Source organism: Manis pentadactyla, chromosome 7 (assembly GCF_030020395.1).
Source record: "Manis pentadactyla isolate mManPen7 chromosome 7, mManPen7.hap1, whole genome shotgun sequence".
In the NCBI taxonomy this organism is placed as follows: domain Eukaryota; kingdom Metazoa; phylum Chordata; class Mammalia; order Pholidota; family Manidae; genus Manis; species Manis pentadactyla.
The window spans coordinates 24,539,807-24,559,014 of NC_080025.1; positions in this window are offsets into that span (position 1 = coordinate 24,539,807).

A 19,208-nucleotide genomic window follows, 5' to 3' on the forward strand; every position below is an offset into this window, starting at 1 on the left:
TTCTTAAAAAACTGGTCAAAGGAAATCCCAGGATGACAGCTATTCAGCCACCAAGAATTGGATATCCTGGGTGAATCAGATGAACAAGGATAACCCACTGAGGGACTGCGGGTGGGTAGGGAGAGGTGGTGATCACACTAGTGGGTACTGTGGTGTGTTTGCACAAACTGCCCGATTTACAATTCTCTCAGGGGTTTTGAACCTGAATTGGTGGTAGGCGTGTACATCACTTCAGCAAGTCAAAAGATTTGGAAGTACTGAATGGGGTGGAGAGAGGAAGCTATGTGATTAAGGAAATAATCATTTACTTCTGTACAGCTTAACTGTGGATAACATTTAAATAGTTGATATTAATAAAAATGCCAAATTTAGCATTAGCAGTAATTGGTGATATATCTACCTAGGAAGAAAGGGAATATCGGGTCTATTCATGTATACTGTTTAGGGCAACAAATTCTGTATTTTCCGTACAAGAAATTCAGGGGATAAAATGTAAACCTAAAACACCAAGAAATATCAGCATATAGTATTTATGAATATACAATCAAATTCTAGGAAGAAACTTACTAAAAGTATAGAGGAAATCATCTTAGAGTGATTAACATATGGCTCAAACAGCTGCTATTTTTGTGATAAACCTTCTATGTTTTGCTTTATTTACTCAGTACAAGTTATTTGAAAGAATAAAAAGAAATTCGTACGATACGTCTGCTGTGGGAAACAGTATAGTGGTTCCTCAAAAAAACAAAAATCAAATTACCATGTGATCCAGTAATTCCACTCCTGGGTATGCACCCAAAATGATTGAAAGCAGACACTTGAACAGATATTTGTAAACCAATGCCCAGAGCTGCATTATTCACAATAATGTGAATAAACTGAAAACAACCCACAGGTCCATTGACAGATGAATGGATGAACAAAATATGGTCTATATATATGCAGTGGAATAGTAGTGGCCATACAAGGAACATAATTATGATGCTTGCTACTACATGGATGAAGCTTGGAAACATTATGCTGAGTGCAATCAGCCAGACACAAAAGGACTAACTCCGTATGATTCCACTTGCGTGAAGTTCCTACAGCAGCCAAATTGCATAGACGCAGAAAACAGAATGGTGGTTGCCAGCCAGTATTAGGGGTAAAGTGGAATTAAAGACTTCAAAGTTATTAGGGGAAAATATTTTGATTCCAGAATTCTCTATCTGAATAAAGTATTGATCTACTCTGGAAGGAAAATTGTTCCCCCCCAAAAATTTTTTACAGAAAATGCTTTGTTTAAAACAACGCAAATATTAGAAACAAATCAAAGTCCAAGGAATTCAGAAAAGACAATGACATAGAAAGGAAGGAGCAGTGAACAGTAACTGTGACGCAGAGTAATGATGCATCATAAGAGCAAACCCCCTAGAGATACTAATGCTTTGAATATATAAATTCACTTGATACCAAAATCAGTCAACAACATAGGCACTGATATTGTCAACATCTAAGGCTCAGAGAGCTTAAGCAACTTCATGAAGTTCTCTGAGCTGGTAAGTGCCAGGGCCCGAGACTGCCAGCTCAAGAACTGGACTCTTGACCACTTGGCTGGCCTGCCTCTTCCATGGAAATGAGTGACCTTCAGCTGAAATTCAAAGGGAATCCATTTGGTCTTCAACACACTTGAAAGATTCTCCTTGGAATGGTAAATTTTAATGAACAAGAATCACATGTAAATTTCTGTTACTTCACTCCCAGTATTTGGTTAATAGCATATATTAATGTTTACAGATACAATAATACTGAACAGACTGTAAATTTTAAAAAGTTCAAAAATGAAGAAATAACCACAGAATAAAACTTAGTAGACCAGATAGCAAGAGTATAAATAGTGCATATGTTTATAGAATATAATGCTTGACATTAGCAGCTTTTGGAGAGGGAAATTAAGGGTAAGAGGTATGAACGGATTCATTTGCTTCTCATTCAATGTCTTTAATTACTTTTTGCAGTCATTTTGTAACATGCATGAAGTCTTTGGAAGATTTTAAAGAAAACTAGTTTTAAAATACAGTGTGGGGTGCTGGCAATATTGGAAAAGAATTCAATTTAAAAAATCTGTTTGTGTGGACCTGGGAAAACATTCCAGTTCAATGTTGAGTGCAGGAAGTCAATTGCAGAGGGTCCTGACTGTGGTTTTAAAGCAGTCAGTATACGTGTGTTTGTGTGTCCTCGCATGTGTGAATATCTGTATGTGTACGTGCATATGATTAAATGGATAAAAGATGTTGAAAGCATATGCACTAAACTGCAGAAAACAACTAACTCTAAGGAGAGGGGTTGTGGGAAAAGGGGGAAATGGTATATGTGCTTGATACACTTCTGTGGTTTGGGGATAGTTTTACAAGGTTCATGTGTTAAATGTATGATGGTAATAAGGTAAAATTTTGAAAAAATACAAGAAGAATGGCAGGAGATTTACTCAGTTGGAGGAAAATGACTGGAGACAATAACCAGTGAAAGTGGTCAGCTTATTCATATACTATCAAGGGCAAGGACTTTAGTTAACTCTTTGTACAACTGGTAGGGAAGTGGGGGTGAAGGCAAATGGAATGGGAAAGTGAGAAAATAGGCAGATACAGGATTTGTAAAGGTCGATATCTCACTTCACTTTTCATGCTGGCTTTTTATACAGTAAGAAATTATTGCTCCCAATGGAATAATAGATTCATACCTAACCCCCCGTGCTTCACCAAATACTTAATCTTTACCTGTGTGCCGCACAGCTAGCTTTGATCTTTGGAGAAATAGAGAAGCCCATAGTGTACATAAATTAGTTCTCGACCTCCCTCCCAGGGAATTTGGAGCCTAGTTAGGAATGAAATTCTTTAAAATTATAGGACTAAATAAGTCAGGCAGGATGTTATGTTCGTTTCCATGGCAACCAGGGGCCCTTCCTCCTGACCACTTTTCCTCATTCCTGCTCTACAGAAACACAGGCTCTCTAACGAATTGAGCACTGGGTAGTTCTCCTGAACAAGGTAATATTTCTCCGGGAAAAGAACTACTGGAGCTCCCTTCCCTTTCTCGAATGCGGTGATATTACTGAGTCACGATCCCCCAAGCCAATTAAACAGCGAAGTTAGCTACAATTTCTGCTAACATTTTGATGCATTTGTTTTAATGAGGTGAACTCTTAGGCAAAAGGGGGCAGTTGTTATGCTCCGTAGCTGAAGACTCACTAAACAGCTACCATCAGGGTCCAGCCTCTGCAGTCCTGAGCGTTTCCATTTGGAGCTGACAACACTCATGGCAGTCAGGATTCAAATCTGTAATTAATTCTCTAAGGCCGAATAAATGCCACTAATGCAATTATGAATGCATAAATGAATTAAAAAAATAAATGCCATTAAGGATGCAATTTCTCAAGGTTTAGGCAGAATTAAGTGTATATTCAACCAGTCAGGCTTCAGAGACGGTGGATGAGAGGAGAGGCGGTACAGCGACAGCAGCGGGCATTTGCTGACTGTGTTCTGTGTCAGAAACTCGCCAAGAGCAAGAGCTCCTTTTCCTAAATCCACTCACCGCTCCTTCTACTGTCATAATTCTAGTCCCTTAGTTTTTATGAGAATATTCTCTAAATGTCAAGTCAGAGTTATAGGCTCCCAGATCTTAACACATCTGTGTAACTGTTTGGTTTTTGCTCGACATCATTACACAGAGGAAGTTGAAAGGACAGAGGATTTAAAGCTGTTACCAGTAACTGAACTCAGGTCTGCACACCCCACATGGATTAACGCATGGTAGGGTTTCTAGAAAACTATGAAATCACTGCAAAAAAAGTGTGGTGTGTACATGTGCACACACACACACACACACACATACACACCCATATTTTAATAAAATACAAAACTCATCAGTGCCACCATCTGCCTTTCTTTTTTTTTTTTTTTTAACTAGTTCCTAAAGATAGAACTGCAACCCTCCCTCTGTCTCATCTCACTTCTGACTTTATGTTAGAGCTGGGCTCACCTCTGCTGCCATTCTGACATCTCAGCCACACTGGGTAGTGTGAGTGTGACATTGCCCAGAGAATTTCAGGGAGATGCTAAAATCTATTAGGAGGTCCACTTGCACAAAGACCTGGCGCTCTGTTCTTTCCAATTCCTACACTGTGGGGACATAGAGGGAGGTTGGAGAGTTGGCACGGAGATGCCATTGAGAGGGAAACATGTCACAGATGGTCTAGTCAGAGATGTGCTGCATTTCCTATCCTTGTTAAGGGAAGGGAATAAGGTGGCTGCCCAGAACGTCAGTCCAGGAAAACTGCTTTTTTCTTACTTCTGTTTCTTTCTTTTTATTGTATTTGAAGTGTTAATGAAAGAGAAGAAAACAAGTCTAGGATACAAAACGTTAATGCACAAACCAGAGCCCATCTAAAGATTAAAAGTCCACCCATATCAGTATATCCTAGAACGGAGTTGGGTAAACTTGTTCTCTTAGGTCTTGAAGGCTCTGTACTCTAATGCTCCCTCTTCTCCGTCTTTTCCTTCTTCATCTTCCTCTCTCCTCCCTTCCTCCTCCCCTCCCCCTCTCCTCCTCTTTCTTTTTCACAGTCCTTTAAAAATATAAAGATCTTTCTCAGCTCCCTAGCCCTACAGAAACAGACTGCAGCCCAGATTTGGCGCAGGTGCCATGATTTTCCGCTCCATCCCAAATCCTTGCTGCTCAGTGTGGTCCACAGATCAGCACGGGCATCGCCTGGGTCTTGTTGGAAACATACACTATCAGGCTTCATCCCAGACCTTTTGAATCAGTTAACTATCACTGTGTAACAAACCACAACAAAACACAATGGCTTAAAACAACAACCAGTTATAATTGTTCACAAATATGTAGGTTGGCTGGGCATTTCTTCTGTTCTTGGCTGAGCTCCCTAATGCATCTGCTGCAGAAAGCTGCAGGGTTGCCAGACGCCTTTGGTTGGCTATCATGTGGGGTACCTGGGCTGCCCTCCATGTGCCCTCTGATTCTCCAGCAGCCTCACTTGGGATTGTTCCATGGTAGCTGCAAGGTTCCAAGAAAGGAAATGGTCTAGGCATAGAACTGGCATAATAAAACTTCCTCTATGTTACATTGGTCAAAACAAGTCAAAGCCTGATCCAGATTCAAGAAAGAAATTAGAGTCAGTCTATCCATTGTTGGGAGGAGAGGCAGAGTCGCCTTGCAAAGGGAATGGACGCAGGGAGAAATGAAGAACTGTGGTCCTATATACAATCTGCCATACCTACAAAATCAGAATCTCTGCCTGTGAACAAGACTCCCAGGTGATTCATAGGCACCTTTAAGTTGGAGAAACACTGGTCCTAAAGTATTCTCACTGTACCCACAGATGACTCTTTTCCCTTATTTCCCCCTAAAACAGTTCCATATTCATGTTTTAAATAACCAGTTGTCAGGGCTCAGAGCAGGTCCCTACTCCAGCAGCTAACACCAGTCAGGAAAGAAGGCTTAATATGAAATATTGCTACTAAAACCACTAGTGATGAATATGAACCAAGAGACATGGCGCTGAACAGAGCAATTTCTTCATTTACTCACTGCTGGAAACTTTAGTTCTTCACATAACTCTTGCTTGCCGACCTGGAGTGGTATTTTGTGACCTTTACTCTGCAAAGGAGGTGTTTCTATGGGCACATTGACATCTACCCCGTAGTTATATAAGGCCAGCACTCCATATGAACTATTTGGGTGACATAAACATGCACAGGGAAGCCCTCCAAGGCTGAAGCAATAGAGGAATTGTGATGAAGACTTTTCCCTGCATATGATGTAAGTACTCTTGCTTCCTGCAGAGCTTGAGTGGGATCACAACACAAATACAATATTGCTCATTTATGACCTATTGCCTAATAGCTAACAGCGCAGGCTTAGGAGCCAGACTACCACATTTTGAATCCCAGCTCTTCCACTGACTATGTGTGACTTGGGCAAATTCCTGAATCTCTGTGTACTGCAGCATTTTCACCTGCAAAACCTGGGTAACAATAGTAGCTCGTGCATAAGGTTTTCAAGAGACTAAAGTACTTGGCATTTGCAGATAATTAGAAGAATACCTGTTTGCATTACTATTATTATAACTAATATTATCACTACTATAATTTTTCTTGACATGGAGCAGTAACTCCATCTGTACACAGATAGATACTCCCATGGGATTTTAGGTGAACTTTCATTTTGTTAAATAAAAATTTCACTCCTCTTTCCTTGCCCACATTCTCTCTCTTTGTGTACTAGTCAGGCTCCTTTAACACCATAATATTCCACATATGTATAGATATGTTATTTGCAGAGCGTAAAGAAATGGCCTATTTTCCATAGTGAGTAGAAGAATTGTAAATCTTAATATATGTAGTTATGTTGTTTGCAAGTATGACAGCTCTGGATACTTAGCACATGGCAAGACCATGCTGTGACATTATCATAGTGGCCATAATTATTCTAATTATTACTTTTATCTGTGTTTGTTCCCAGCATACACTTTCCCTGGGATAATATTAGTTACTACCCTTGACTCTTGCTCGTGTGACCAAGGAGCTGACTTATCACAGACTGGTAATCTATAAACAACATGCAGAGCTTGAAGAAAAAAAAATAATAAAAGAAAGAGGCGAAAACTTGGAGGAAAGGAACACTAAAAGGCTAATACTGATACTCCATAGGAGCATTTCATAAACAACTTACACTCTCCATCTACACTTAGATATTTGTATAGTCAGGTGGTAAAACGTTTAACATCACCCACAGGTGGCCCAACGTAATTCTTTCTAAATGTTAGCATCCAGAACTGCCCTACCCTGATATGATAATAAGGGATCTCTAATTCTCTAATAAGTAAATAGTACACATAGAAGAAAAGGATTAGTAGGTGTTTACCCAAAGAAAACAAAGTCCTTGATTCAAAAAGATATATGTGTTTATTGCTGCATTGTTTACAATAGCCAGGATATGGAAGCAACCTAAGTGTCCATCAATCAATGAGTGGGTAAAGAAGACGTGGTACATATACACAATGGAATATCATTCAGCCATAAAAAGAAAAGAAATCCTACAATTATAATAATATGGATGGATCTAGAGGGTATTATGCTCAGTGAAATAAGCTAGGTGGAGAAAGACAAATATCATATGATTTCACTTATTTATGGAATATAAAAACAAAGCAAAACAGAATGAACAAAGCAGCAGTAGACTCATAGACACTGGGAAGTGACTGGTGGTTACAAAGGGAGAGGGGGTTAGGGTGGGTAGGTGGTGGGGATGGTGGAGGATAAAGGGGCACAAGAATTCACAACCACAATATAAGTTGGTCATGGAGATGGTAGTACAGCATGGAGAATATAGTCAAGGATTCCGTAACATCTTTCTACATTGACAGGTAGTAACCCCACTAGAGGGGGTGTGGATTTAATAATATAGGTAACTGTTGAACTACTGTGTTGTACATTTGAAACCAATATAAGGTTGTATATCAGTGATGCTTCAATAGGAAATAGAATTTTAAAAAAGGAAAGAAAAGATTGGTAGGTAGCATCAAACTGAGTGAGTTACACCAACTAGACCAAGAGTGTGGATTCTTCCCCGATGCATCTCGGAAAAGGACTGGTAAACAGTTTCCATGACTCTGCAGAGGTCCTTTGTGTGGTCCTCTTCTGAGGTTGGCAAAAATAGTGATTACCAAAAAGTGACATGGTCTTGCTTGTACTTTGATGCCACATTTCCTGCTAATATTCCATAGCTGCAAAAAGAAAAGACGGCATTGACAAAATAATTTCCAGCTTGAAAAATAAATTGGTCTCGTAGCTCCCTACCATCTGTCCACCATAAATGGAGACTTTCTAATGAAAGAAAACTTCTCCTCTCACAATTATTGTTTGTTAATTTATTTTCTATTTTTAAAAAAATTTTTTTATTAAGGTATGTTTGATAAACACTCTTATGAAGGTTTCGCATGAAAAACCATGTGGTTACTACATTTACCTTTATTATCAAGTCCCCACCCATACCCCAATGCAGTCACTGTCCATCAGTACAGCAAGATGCCACAGATCCACCATGTACCTTCTCTGTGCTATGCTGTTCTCCCCGTGATCCCCCACACCGTGTGTACTAAACATAATACCCCTCAGTCCCCTTCTCCCTCCCTCCCCACCCACCCTCCCACACCCCTCTCCTTTGGTAAACACTAGTCCCTTCTTGGAGTCTCTGAGTCTGCTGCTATTTTGTTCCTTCAGTTTTGCTTCCTTGTTATACTCCACAAATGAGGGAAATCATTTGGCACTTGTCTTTCTTTCTCCACATGGCTTATTTCACTGAGCATAATGTCCTCCAGCTCCATCCATGTTGTTGCAAATGGTAGGATTTGTTTCTTTCTTATGGCTGAATGGTATTCCATTGTGTATATGTACCACCTCTTCTTTGTCCATTCATCTACTGATGGACACTTAGGTTGCTTCCATATCTTGGCTATTGTAAAAAGTGCTGCGATAAACATAGGGGTGCATATGTCCTTTTGAATCTGAGAAGTTGTATTCTTTGGGTATATTCCAAGGAGTAGGATTCCCCTGTCAAATGGTATTTCTATTTTTAGTTTTTTGAGGAACCTCCATACTGCTTTCCACAATGGTTGAACTAGCTTACATTCCCACCAGCAGTGTAAGAGTGTTCCCCTTTCTCCGCATCCTTGCCAGCATTTGCTGTTCTTAGTCTTTTTGATGCTGGCCATCCTTACTGGTGTGAGGTGATATCTCATTGTGGTTTTAATTTGCATTTTCCTGATGATTAGTGAGGAGGAGCATCTTTTCATGTGTCTGTTGGCCATCTGAATTTCTTCTTTGGAGAACTGTCTCTTCATATCCTCTGCCCATTTTTTAATCGGGATATTTGCTTTTTGGGTGTTGAGGTGTGTAAGTTCTTTATATATTTTGATAATCCCTTGTCAGATATGTCATTTACAAACATATTCTCCCATACTGTAGGATGCCTTTTTGTACTGTTGATGGTGTCCTTTGCTGTACAGAAACTTTTAGTTTGATGTAGTCCCATGAGTTCATTTTTGCTTTTGTTTCCCTTGCTCGAGGAGATACATTCAGGAAGAAGTTGCTCATGCTTATATTCAGGAGATGTTTGTCTATGTTGTCTTCTAAGAGTTTTATGGTTTCATGACTTACATTCAAGTCTTTAATCCATTTCGAGTTTACTTTTGTGTCTGGGGTTAAACAATAATCCAGTTTCATTCTCTTGCATGTAGCTGTCCAGTTTTGCCAACACCAGCTGTCGAAGAGGCTGTCATTTCCCCATTGTATATCCATGGCTCCTTTATCATATATTAATTGACCATATATGCTTGGGTTTATATCAGGGCTCTCTAGTCTGTTCCATTGGTCTATGGGTCTGTTCTTGTGCCAGTACCAAATTGTCTTGATTACTGTGGCTTTGTAGTAGAGCTTGAAGTTGGGGCACATGCAATGCTCCCAGCTTTATTCTTCCTTCTCAGAATTGCTTTGGCTATTCGAGGTCTTTTGTGGTTCCATATGAATTTTAGAACGATTTTCTCTAGTTCATTGAAGAATGCTGTTGGTATTTTGATAGGAATTGCATTGAATCTATAGATTGCTTTAGGCAGGATGGCCATTTTGACAATATTAATTCTTCCTATCCATGAGCACAGGATGTGTTTCCATTTATTGGTATCTTCTTTAATTTCTCTCATGAGTGTCTTGTAGTTTTCAGAGTATAGGTCTTTCACTTCCTTGGTTAGGTTTATTCCTAGGTATTTTATTCTTTTTTATGCAATTGTGAATGGAATTGTTTTCCTGACTTCTCTCTCTGCTAGTTTATTGTTAGTGTATAAGAATGCCACAGATTTCTGTGTATTCATTTTATATCCAGCAACTTTGCTGAATTCAGATATTAGATCTAGTAGTTTTGGAGTGGATTCTTTAGGGGGTTTTTATGTACAATATCATGTTATCTGCAAACAGGGACAGTTTCACTTCTTCCTTGCCAATCTGGATGCCTTTTATTTATTTGTGTTGTCTGATTGCTGTGGCTAGGACCTCCAGTACTATGTTGAATAGAAGTGGGGAAAGTGGGCATCCTTGTCTTATTCCCGATCTTAAAGGAAAAGCTTTCAGCTTCTCGCTGTTCAGTATAATGTTGGCTGTGGGTTTGTCATATATGGCCTTTATTATGTTGAGGTACTTGCCCTCTATACCCATTTTGTTGAAAGTTTTTATCATGAATGGATGTTGAATTTTGTCAAATGCTTTTTCAGCATCTATGGAGATGATCATGTAGTTTCTGTCCTTTTTGTTGATTTGGAGGATGATGTTGATGGATTTTCAAATGTACCATCCTTGCATCCCCGGAATAAATCCTACTTGATCATGATAATTTATTTTCTTTTATACATAAAATTATTTTTTTCTGAATGTACAATTAGTATACATTCAAGGTAGAGTGTTTGGAAAATAGAGAAAATCACTAAGAAGAAAATGAAAATGACCTATATTCCCATCACTCAGATAGCCATTTTAAGTACTTTTAAGTAATTTATCCCAGTAATTCTTAAGAAAAAAATTGGGGGGAAATATTAATCATCTATGCCCTCTGAATTAATGATAAATAATGGTTAAATCACTTATGATTAAATGACAAAAATGAGGACTCTTGTTTACTCTCTGAATCTTAAGTAGATCAATAGCAGTACTTACCCACATAAATAGTTTTTATTGAAGTATCATAAATAAACAGAAAAGAGCACTGATCACAGGTGTACAGTTTTATGTATTTCCATGAAATGGACATAATGGTATAGCCAGCATCCTGATCAGGAACTAGAACATCTCAAGCATCCCAGGTACCTGTCCTGTTACCCTGCAGTCACTACCCTCTCCCTACCAGTCTGACTTCTAATATCAGAAATTACATTTGCCTGGTTTTTGAATGTTATTGTCATTGCTAGTAAATGAAATCACACATGTCTTCTTGGGGTCTGGCTTTATTCTATCAACATTATAGTTATAAGATACCCATAGGTTTTCTTTATGTGCATTTTTTTCTGTAAAGATATTATACATAACCTTTAGTTCCATTTTATTAATGACTTAAATTCATTTATTTTTCAAAATAATTTTGCAATTGCTTAAGCTGATACATAAGAAATACTGAGCTGTTAATTTAGAGTTCTGTGGTCAATTACCTAGATCTTCAAGAATGTAGTTCCCTGATAAAAACAAATATAATGGACTGAATTTTGTGATTTAAAAAATTTTCTTTGCCCTGAGTTTTATTCTCACAAGCTTTGTTTACCTCTTTGAATTACAGTGGAGAGAAGAGTTACTTTGAACATTAAGTCCTTGTTGGGAGTGGAGTGGAGACATGAGAGTGATAAAGAAGCACATCGTCTACCGTGGTGCTTAGAGCTGGCACAGAGCTCAGACGGCGAGTCTGACCCCTCTGGACTGTAGGCTCAGGCAAGGTAAGCAACTTACCAGTGTCACACTCACTGTCCAGTCGGTGGTGAAGTCCTTGCCCCATATGCTATTGCGCCTTGATTATCAGTTCTATGTCGGGTAGATTGTGGCATGTTTGCTAGGAAAAATATAATAAACTTGTATTTGACAGCTTCTCACACCTCGTTTCATGTAACGGTCAGCTCTACTCCACTCTTGTTTTAAGGGAGGTTTGGTCCAGGGAATGAATTGTTTGATAGAATCATATCATGTTGAGCTGTAAGGCCACAGTTTTTATGTAATTCAACACTTATTTTACAGATGAGAAAACTGAGACCCATAGGAGTTAAATTCTAGTTGAGCAAATCTGACACTGGCAACCAGGTGTTTCAGTTCTCTTTTAGGATTTTTCTTTTCATGTTAGTCATTGCTAATCTATTGGGGTTAGAAGCAAATTCCAAGTCATTCATTTCCTCTTTACTGTTCTTGGCACATGATTAAGATGCCTCCAGATTGAAGATGTTGCTCTTCATCTTAGCAGGGTATCAAGACTCCAGCCTCGAGCTTAAGGTATATTCATTACTACTTTTTAGAAGACCAGACGCTCCTGATAAACTAAGGGGACAAACTTACCTGGAGCCTATTTACCAGGGTAGGGTTTGGGAAGATCAGGGGAATACACGCATATCTAAGTGGAAAGAACATTTAGAGAATAGCACAGGTTCTGTGTAAGACATTCTTCCTAAGATACGAGGCTCCAAAGACATAGTCTGCTTTATTCTTAAAGAAGCATGAAGACAGAGCACGGAAAAGAGGAGGGGCTTCATTCTTCTTTTGGGACAGAGTATCACTGTGGGCTCTGAGGACCTCAGGTGGCACTTGGAGAGGTTTTGGATTGACGATCTTGGGAGATTGCACCCTTAGAGCTGAGATAGCTCAGTCCTGGTGGACAGTGAATGGATTGTCCACCCACTGGACACAGAATGAGTGTCCAATGAGGCTTTAATGAAGGAACATCGACCAGGATCCCACAGCAGGGCAGATCTACACTTCAGAAAGGACAGTTTAAGAACTTCTGTGGTGACTCTGAAGGACTTCCAGAAATGACTGAATGAAATTCAGAAGAGGACTAGATGTCCTACAGTGGCAAGCAAAGGAGAGAGCAAGCGAAATAAGAGACCCCTTTTGTAAGACCTAGTGAAATCCAGGCTGTACAATTATTTTTTATGAAGATTTATTTGTTTTGCAAGTAACCAATGGTAAGATTTGTTGGAAATTTTGCTTTGACCCTTGAAGTTTCTTAACATGTGCTTTCCACGATTCTTATATTTATGATACCTAAGTTTAGAAATGATATTTTTAAAAAAGCTCAGAGAACAGGAGTAGTTCATCTCTAAATCTCTTCTGGAAATCACATTCTCCGTGGCCTTCTGCCCGGGTATGAATCATCATCCTCCGGGCCGGGCCGCCCCCGGGGGCCTGAGGCATCACAGTCCGCAAGAGGCCCAAGCTTGACAGTGCAGCTGAGAACCCTCTTGACAATCAAACCTGCATTTGAATACAGCTTTAGGACTGAACAGAGACTTCTTGTTCCCTAAACACTCACTGAAATGACTAATCAGCAAAATAAAGGGGTCTTATCAAATGTTCAGAGATTATAAATTGTATTTATCACTCATCAGCAAATTAAAGCATTTCCGTGGGCCCTTCCTCCTGGCACCTTTTCTACCTTTACCAAAGATAAGTTCTTGCAGTGAGATTCCTCTGGTGATTTACATTCATTACGCATTTTTATGTAGGGGTTAATTCCAGGGGGTTAATGTCGAGGTCATTATTTATAAGATGGTGACTCAAGTCCCAATAGAGGCATCCGTAGGAAATTTGGCTGAAGGTGGACTAGCACAGGCTTACACTTAAAATACAGTTTTTTTCATTAAAAACAAACAAACAAACAAACAGTGGCCTGCTGGTAATCAAATTTGTAGATTTATCCAATGATATACAAAGTTATGTATATGATCCAATTCAATTCAATTTGTCAGTGTATTGAGAATTTCATGAAAGAGAGCATAAAATTCCATATTTAAAATATTTTAAAGTCCCATTTTATGTAACTCAAAGAGTTGAACAGTAAATAGAAAATGGAAATTAACAAATACTCAGAAATGGCCAAGGACGTGAAATATGTAGCGTGAAAACAAAGCAATACTCAGAAGGAACTGTATTATCATTAACTTTGTTTAAATGAAAGGGAGAATAAATGATAACCTTTTAATATGAAAAAGCATATTAAAATAAGGCCAACAAAGGAGAAAATTATAAATAAAAAAGCAAAACTTAAGCCAATAGACATGACAGTATATCAATAGAAACAGCTATTTTAAAAATAAACTATTAAGTTCATGGGAGGTATTTGCAAGGAAAACAAAAGGAAGCAGGAAGAAATAGAAATGCGGCTCTAAGCAGAGACAGCAGATGGATAAGATTATGAGACTCTTATTAATCACTGGTAGAGTCAATCTTCTTAGACTTCTTGGACCATGTCTTTAAGGTAAATTTAAGTGGTGGGGAAAGATCTACCCCTCCAAAGGCACCAGAAATTCATAATTTACAGAATGAGCTCTCTATAATAACTTCAGAGAACACAGGAACAGATAAATCTAAGTTTTACAGTTGTTGGAGAAAATACAAGGAGATGGATTACTACCCAACTCATTTTACAAGCTAGCATAACCCTGATACTAAAATAAGCAAGAGAATTAAAATGCAGGCCAAAGTGATTTAAAATTTATTACAGACAGCATAATCATCTAGCTTGAAACTTCAAAAGAATCAACTGACAAATATTAGTGCTAAGATGTGGCCTGATACATAATCAACATACAAAAGGCAATAGCTTTGTGCACCCCTGCAACAACTATTTCAAAATTATAGCAAGAGAAAAAAAAGATTCTATTCACTGCAGCTACAAAAATGACACAACATCTTGAAATTAACTTAACAAAAGTGTATTAGGCCTTTATTCCTTCTGGGGAAAATATTAAATTTACTGAAGGAATTAAGAGATCTTAATAAAAGGGAAAAGAAGAATCACAGTTCAATATTTAATATGATGATAGAAGTGGCACTTCAAATCAATGGAGAGATAAATTATTGAATAAATGTTTCCAGGAAAATTTAAAATGCTATAAAAAAAATAGATCCCTAGATCACACCATTCAAAGCAATAAATTCCACAGATATTAAGGACATAAAAAAAAACTAAAGTTTTCGAAGAAAAGATAGAAAACTCTTTATGCCTCTGTGTGGGGTATACCTTGAACAAGTCTTAGAAAGAAAAACTTATAGAAGATATGAAATATAAATATTTGTGATCAGAGAAGGATTTTGTTTGATGCTAATGATTATTAAGCTTTAATAATTTTATTCTTAAATAAATAATATTTATTTTTTTGTACTCTTTTGAGGGCCACAAGGGGTTAAAATATGCTCCAGTTATCGTATATTCATGTGAAATCTACACTGGCATGATATTTAGTTTAGATCAGGGGTGGGCAAATCCAGCCCACTGTCTGTTTTTAATAAGTAAAATTTTATTTAAACACAACCATGCTCATCCCTTTTCCTATTGCCTGTGAATGCTTTGGTGCTACAATGACAAGAGCTGAGTAGCTGTGCCAGGACCCTGTAACATTTACCACCTGTTCCTTTACCAAAAAAGTTTGCCTGCTCCTCATTTGTATCACCATCTTCCTTCTGCCCAGATTTTCCCTTGGTTACATTTATTACCTTGTCAGGAGACATTGGATTGGCCAGGGATGTTCTTTGGGTTTCCCTAAAGAAGTGCTGAGTGGGTATATATGTAATCTAGACTTAGCTCCATGTATTTGAGGTGCTTTACAATCATGTCTGTGCATGAAAACAAAAGATTATTGAAATTAAAGAGCAGAAGCGAGCCTGTGGAAAACTCTTCCATATCAGGCACAACATTTACAGAGGATTTGGTTTTCCCCAATGCCTAGTCAAAATGGAAGTTCTCTCCTGTCAGAAATATACTTAATAATGCAACATTATAATTTTAAACACATCACACATGTTTAAAAAGTTTCCCTTGGGAATTTAGTGAAGTAAAATGTATCAGAGTTCCTGTGCTTTTAGCATCAAAATTTTAACACTACTGGGAATAGTGAGTTTATTTTTGAATATGAAGTCTCAGGTTTTATGCATCTCAATTTTCAATAATAAAATATAAACTGTGTCTATCCAAGCCATAGAAAAGATGAGATTAACTTCCCATCCTCTCTACAGAAAGTGTTACAAAATCTTTGACGTAGGACAAAATCATCAAAGGTTTGTGATATTTATCATGTTTTTATATTTATACTTTATTGTGATTTCTTTTCTCTTTAAAATATTTACTTTAATACGTAAAATTGTTTTTATAATTGCATTTTGTAAAAAGAGGGCCTTGGATATTATATAACTTTTTGCCCCACAAATTCCTTTCTGTGTGGGGGTGAAAAAAAAGTTTCCATAGACTTAGTTAAAAAACAAATGGGAAACTTTACAAACTCATTTTCACATATATAAAAAGATTACCATCAAGACATCAGACTTATCTCTGAAGAGAAAACAACGCTTTTTTCAAAAACTTCAAATCAGGAAGAAAAATATTAAAGTCTTGCTTTTATACTGTTTAGCACCACAAACAGTAGAACTGACCCAAACTGGTTAAATGATGAGAAATTCAACATACATTGGCCTCCAATACAGTTTTACGAGGCTCTGGCCACTTCACAGTTTGTGAGACAGGGGGAGCCCTTGGCTGTTTTTCTCCCAGATAATAAAACACCCACGCTGGTTTTAGGCATCAGTACTAGGATTTGCAACTCTTCCCTCAATTTATGTGACTACAGTAAAACTCCTGCGGTATAAAAACCCAGTAAACAATACAAAACAAAACAAAAGAACACCTTCCTCATTTTCTCCCCACACTTCACACTGTTAACGCAGTAAATCTCTGGTAGCTGAGGTTTCATGAAAAAGTGAGATGGGGGGGCAAACAGTCTGACCAAACTAAACAAATAAAAGCAACCTGGCAGACTTTCGTGGTCATCTACTATGTGTCAAGCTAAAGTGGGCTCTGTGTATTATTTTGATTGATAATAATCATCTTGAGTACAAAGGAAAATGAAAACTGTGATCACTGGCCACTGTATAATTTACTTTAAATAGTGTTTCTGGAACTTCAATGCTGATGACATATTCTGTTTGTTATTTGTCCTTTATTTCACAGCAAATTGCTTTTTGCATTTGCTTAATTTGCCACACAATACACACTGACTTATTTAGATCAAATGATGTTGGGTAGAATATGAACTTTGAACTTTTCCCAGTTACATTATTGATATTTCTTCTGTGTCAAGTTATATCCTTAAGAAAATAGAGCTATTTTAGCCGAACATTTCTTCCCATTAAACACACACTGTATACACACACACACACACACACACACACACACACACACACCCCAATTTGGATAATGTGTGTTTTCTACCCAATTTTATAATCACAGGTAATTAACTACTGTGAGATTTTAGTTTGCAATTGTTCTTAACCATCTGTTGAAAACAGTTATTTACAAAAAACGTTATTGGCATTCTTTTAATTGGTCCTACTTTTAAGAAAAACGTTAAACTCACAATTTTGAATTACAGTCTCTAAAACTCAAAGATTTAAATGACTGTACATTCTGTGCTTCACTGAACATTGGAAGAGGAGGAAGAGGAGGAAATAACTGCCTGTGGAGGGCGGAGGAATTCTAAAACCTTTTTAAGGTTTTCAAAACTTCATAAGATTGAAAATATAATGACTATAAAATAACTTCCAAATGTCTCACAAGCCATGCAGCTTAATAAAATTAAATAGTATTAGAGATTTCTCACAGTCTGAGATAACTGTGTTCATCATATCTCTATAAATAATGTTGATGCTTGTTAAATAGATCCATATCTGGTATTTAGTATTTGACTACATGCTCATAGTTATTAATCAGGAGACAAGAGTGGTCTTAGAAAAAAGAAAACATGTTCACTGAAAAGACTGAGATTTCAGAACAAAGTATGTTTATAATTGTCTTACATATGCAAATTTTTTCTGGAGACAGTTTTTTTCAGCTGAAGACCATTGTTTATTACTGTGTTTATTCAAAATTGAGTTGTTTGAAATTATAACTCCACTAACTCCCTTTGCACTAATTCATGTCAGAAGGCAGAGAAAGTAGAACAGGACCCTTCCTGTAGATTGAGGGATGGAATATTTTTCTCAAATACCACTTGAAGCAATAAATTCCAATTTACACTAACAAAATCAGCCACACTTTAAATAAGAAATATGTATAAAAACACTTGGCTGAGAAATTACCAAATTCTGAGAGTTTAAATTTGATGGATCTGTTTAGAACAGAGAAATGATAATAAAATCAATTTACACTGAATAATACAGATGAGAGTGGTAGATGAAAGTATTAATTTAGGAGTAATTGTGTAATTTGCTTCTCTAAGAATTAGAAAGTTTACTAAATTGCAGCCATCTTTGAAATCCAGGTTTGTCTGTTTGGCAATAAAATAATACATTTGTATTATTTTGCTAATATGATGGCATTGGAATCAAGATGACCCATTCAACATTTTGCCTTGTTCTTGTGGCTAACATAGCATATACATGAGCAGTTATGTAGGAGCAAAGCAAACTGAAATCTTCATAGGAAGACCCTAAAACTTGACTTTTTTCATCAATTCTTTTTAAAATTCTTTACCAGTAATCTTGTCTCCATCCTTTCTCATGATTTCCTTGACCAACAACCATACCCCTCCATTTTTTTTTATTTCGGTCATCCATTCCCTGACCATTCCCTCCAATCCTTCCTACTTCCTTTATAATTCAACTCAATGGCTTTTAAAAGTCTCACCTGTTCTGATCCACTGGTACAATCAGGTACCATCTCCCCATCACGTAGCCCTCAGTTCACTCTGTGTCAACTCTCATAGCTTCCTTGCTTTCCTCAAATGCTCCAGGTCCCCCCCCATGAGATCTTTGTACTTGTCACCCTTCTAACTGGATTGCTCTTAGTACAGATATCCCCATGGCTCATAAATTAGTTATCTGCCATCCCACGACTCAGCAGCTCAGAACAACCAACATTTACTATCTCACACTGTGTCTGAGGGTCAAGTATCTGGGAGTGGCACAGAATCTGGGAGAGGGTGGTTCGGTCTCCAGGTCTCTTGTGAGGTCGCAGCCAACCTTGTATAAAACAATCTTCCCCTTAATATGCATCTGATAGTCTTTTTCTGGCATGAGAATTACATTCATCTGGTATAATGAAGGTTTGCTTTTGAATAGAGGGACCTTTTGCCAACAAGATGAGAGAGAATGTGGGGGAAGATAATGTTCAGGCACTCAGTGCCTGGAAAATAATGGGAAAAACCAGTAAATATTTGTTGAATGAATAATAAAAGAACTTGCATTCCGTGGCTATTGAAAGATTCTAATTGGCTTTGGTTGGCTTTACATTAGCTTCTCTTTGGATTTATTCTTCAGGGCAAAATCCCCCCCAAGTAGTCAGGAAATTTGCCTTTGCGTTGTTCAGGAGTATATAGAATTATCAGATCCAGGCTTTCCCTCAAGCTGCTAATACAGTACTAG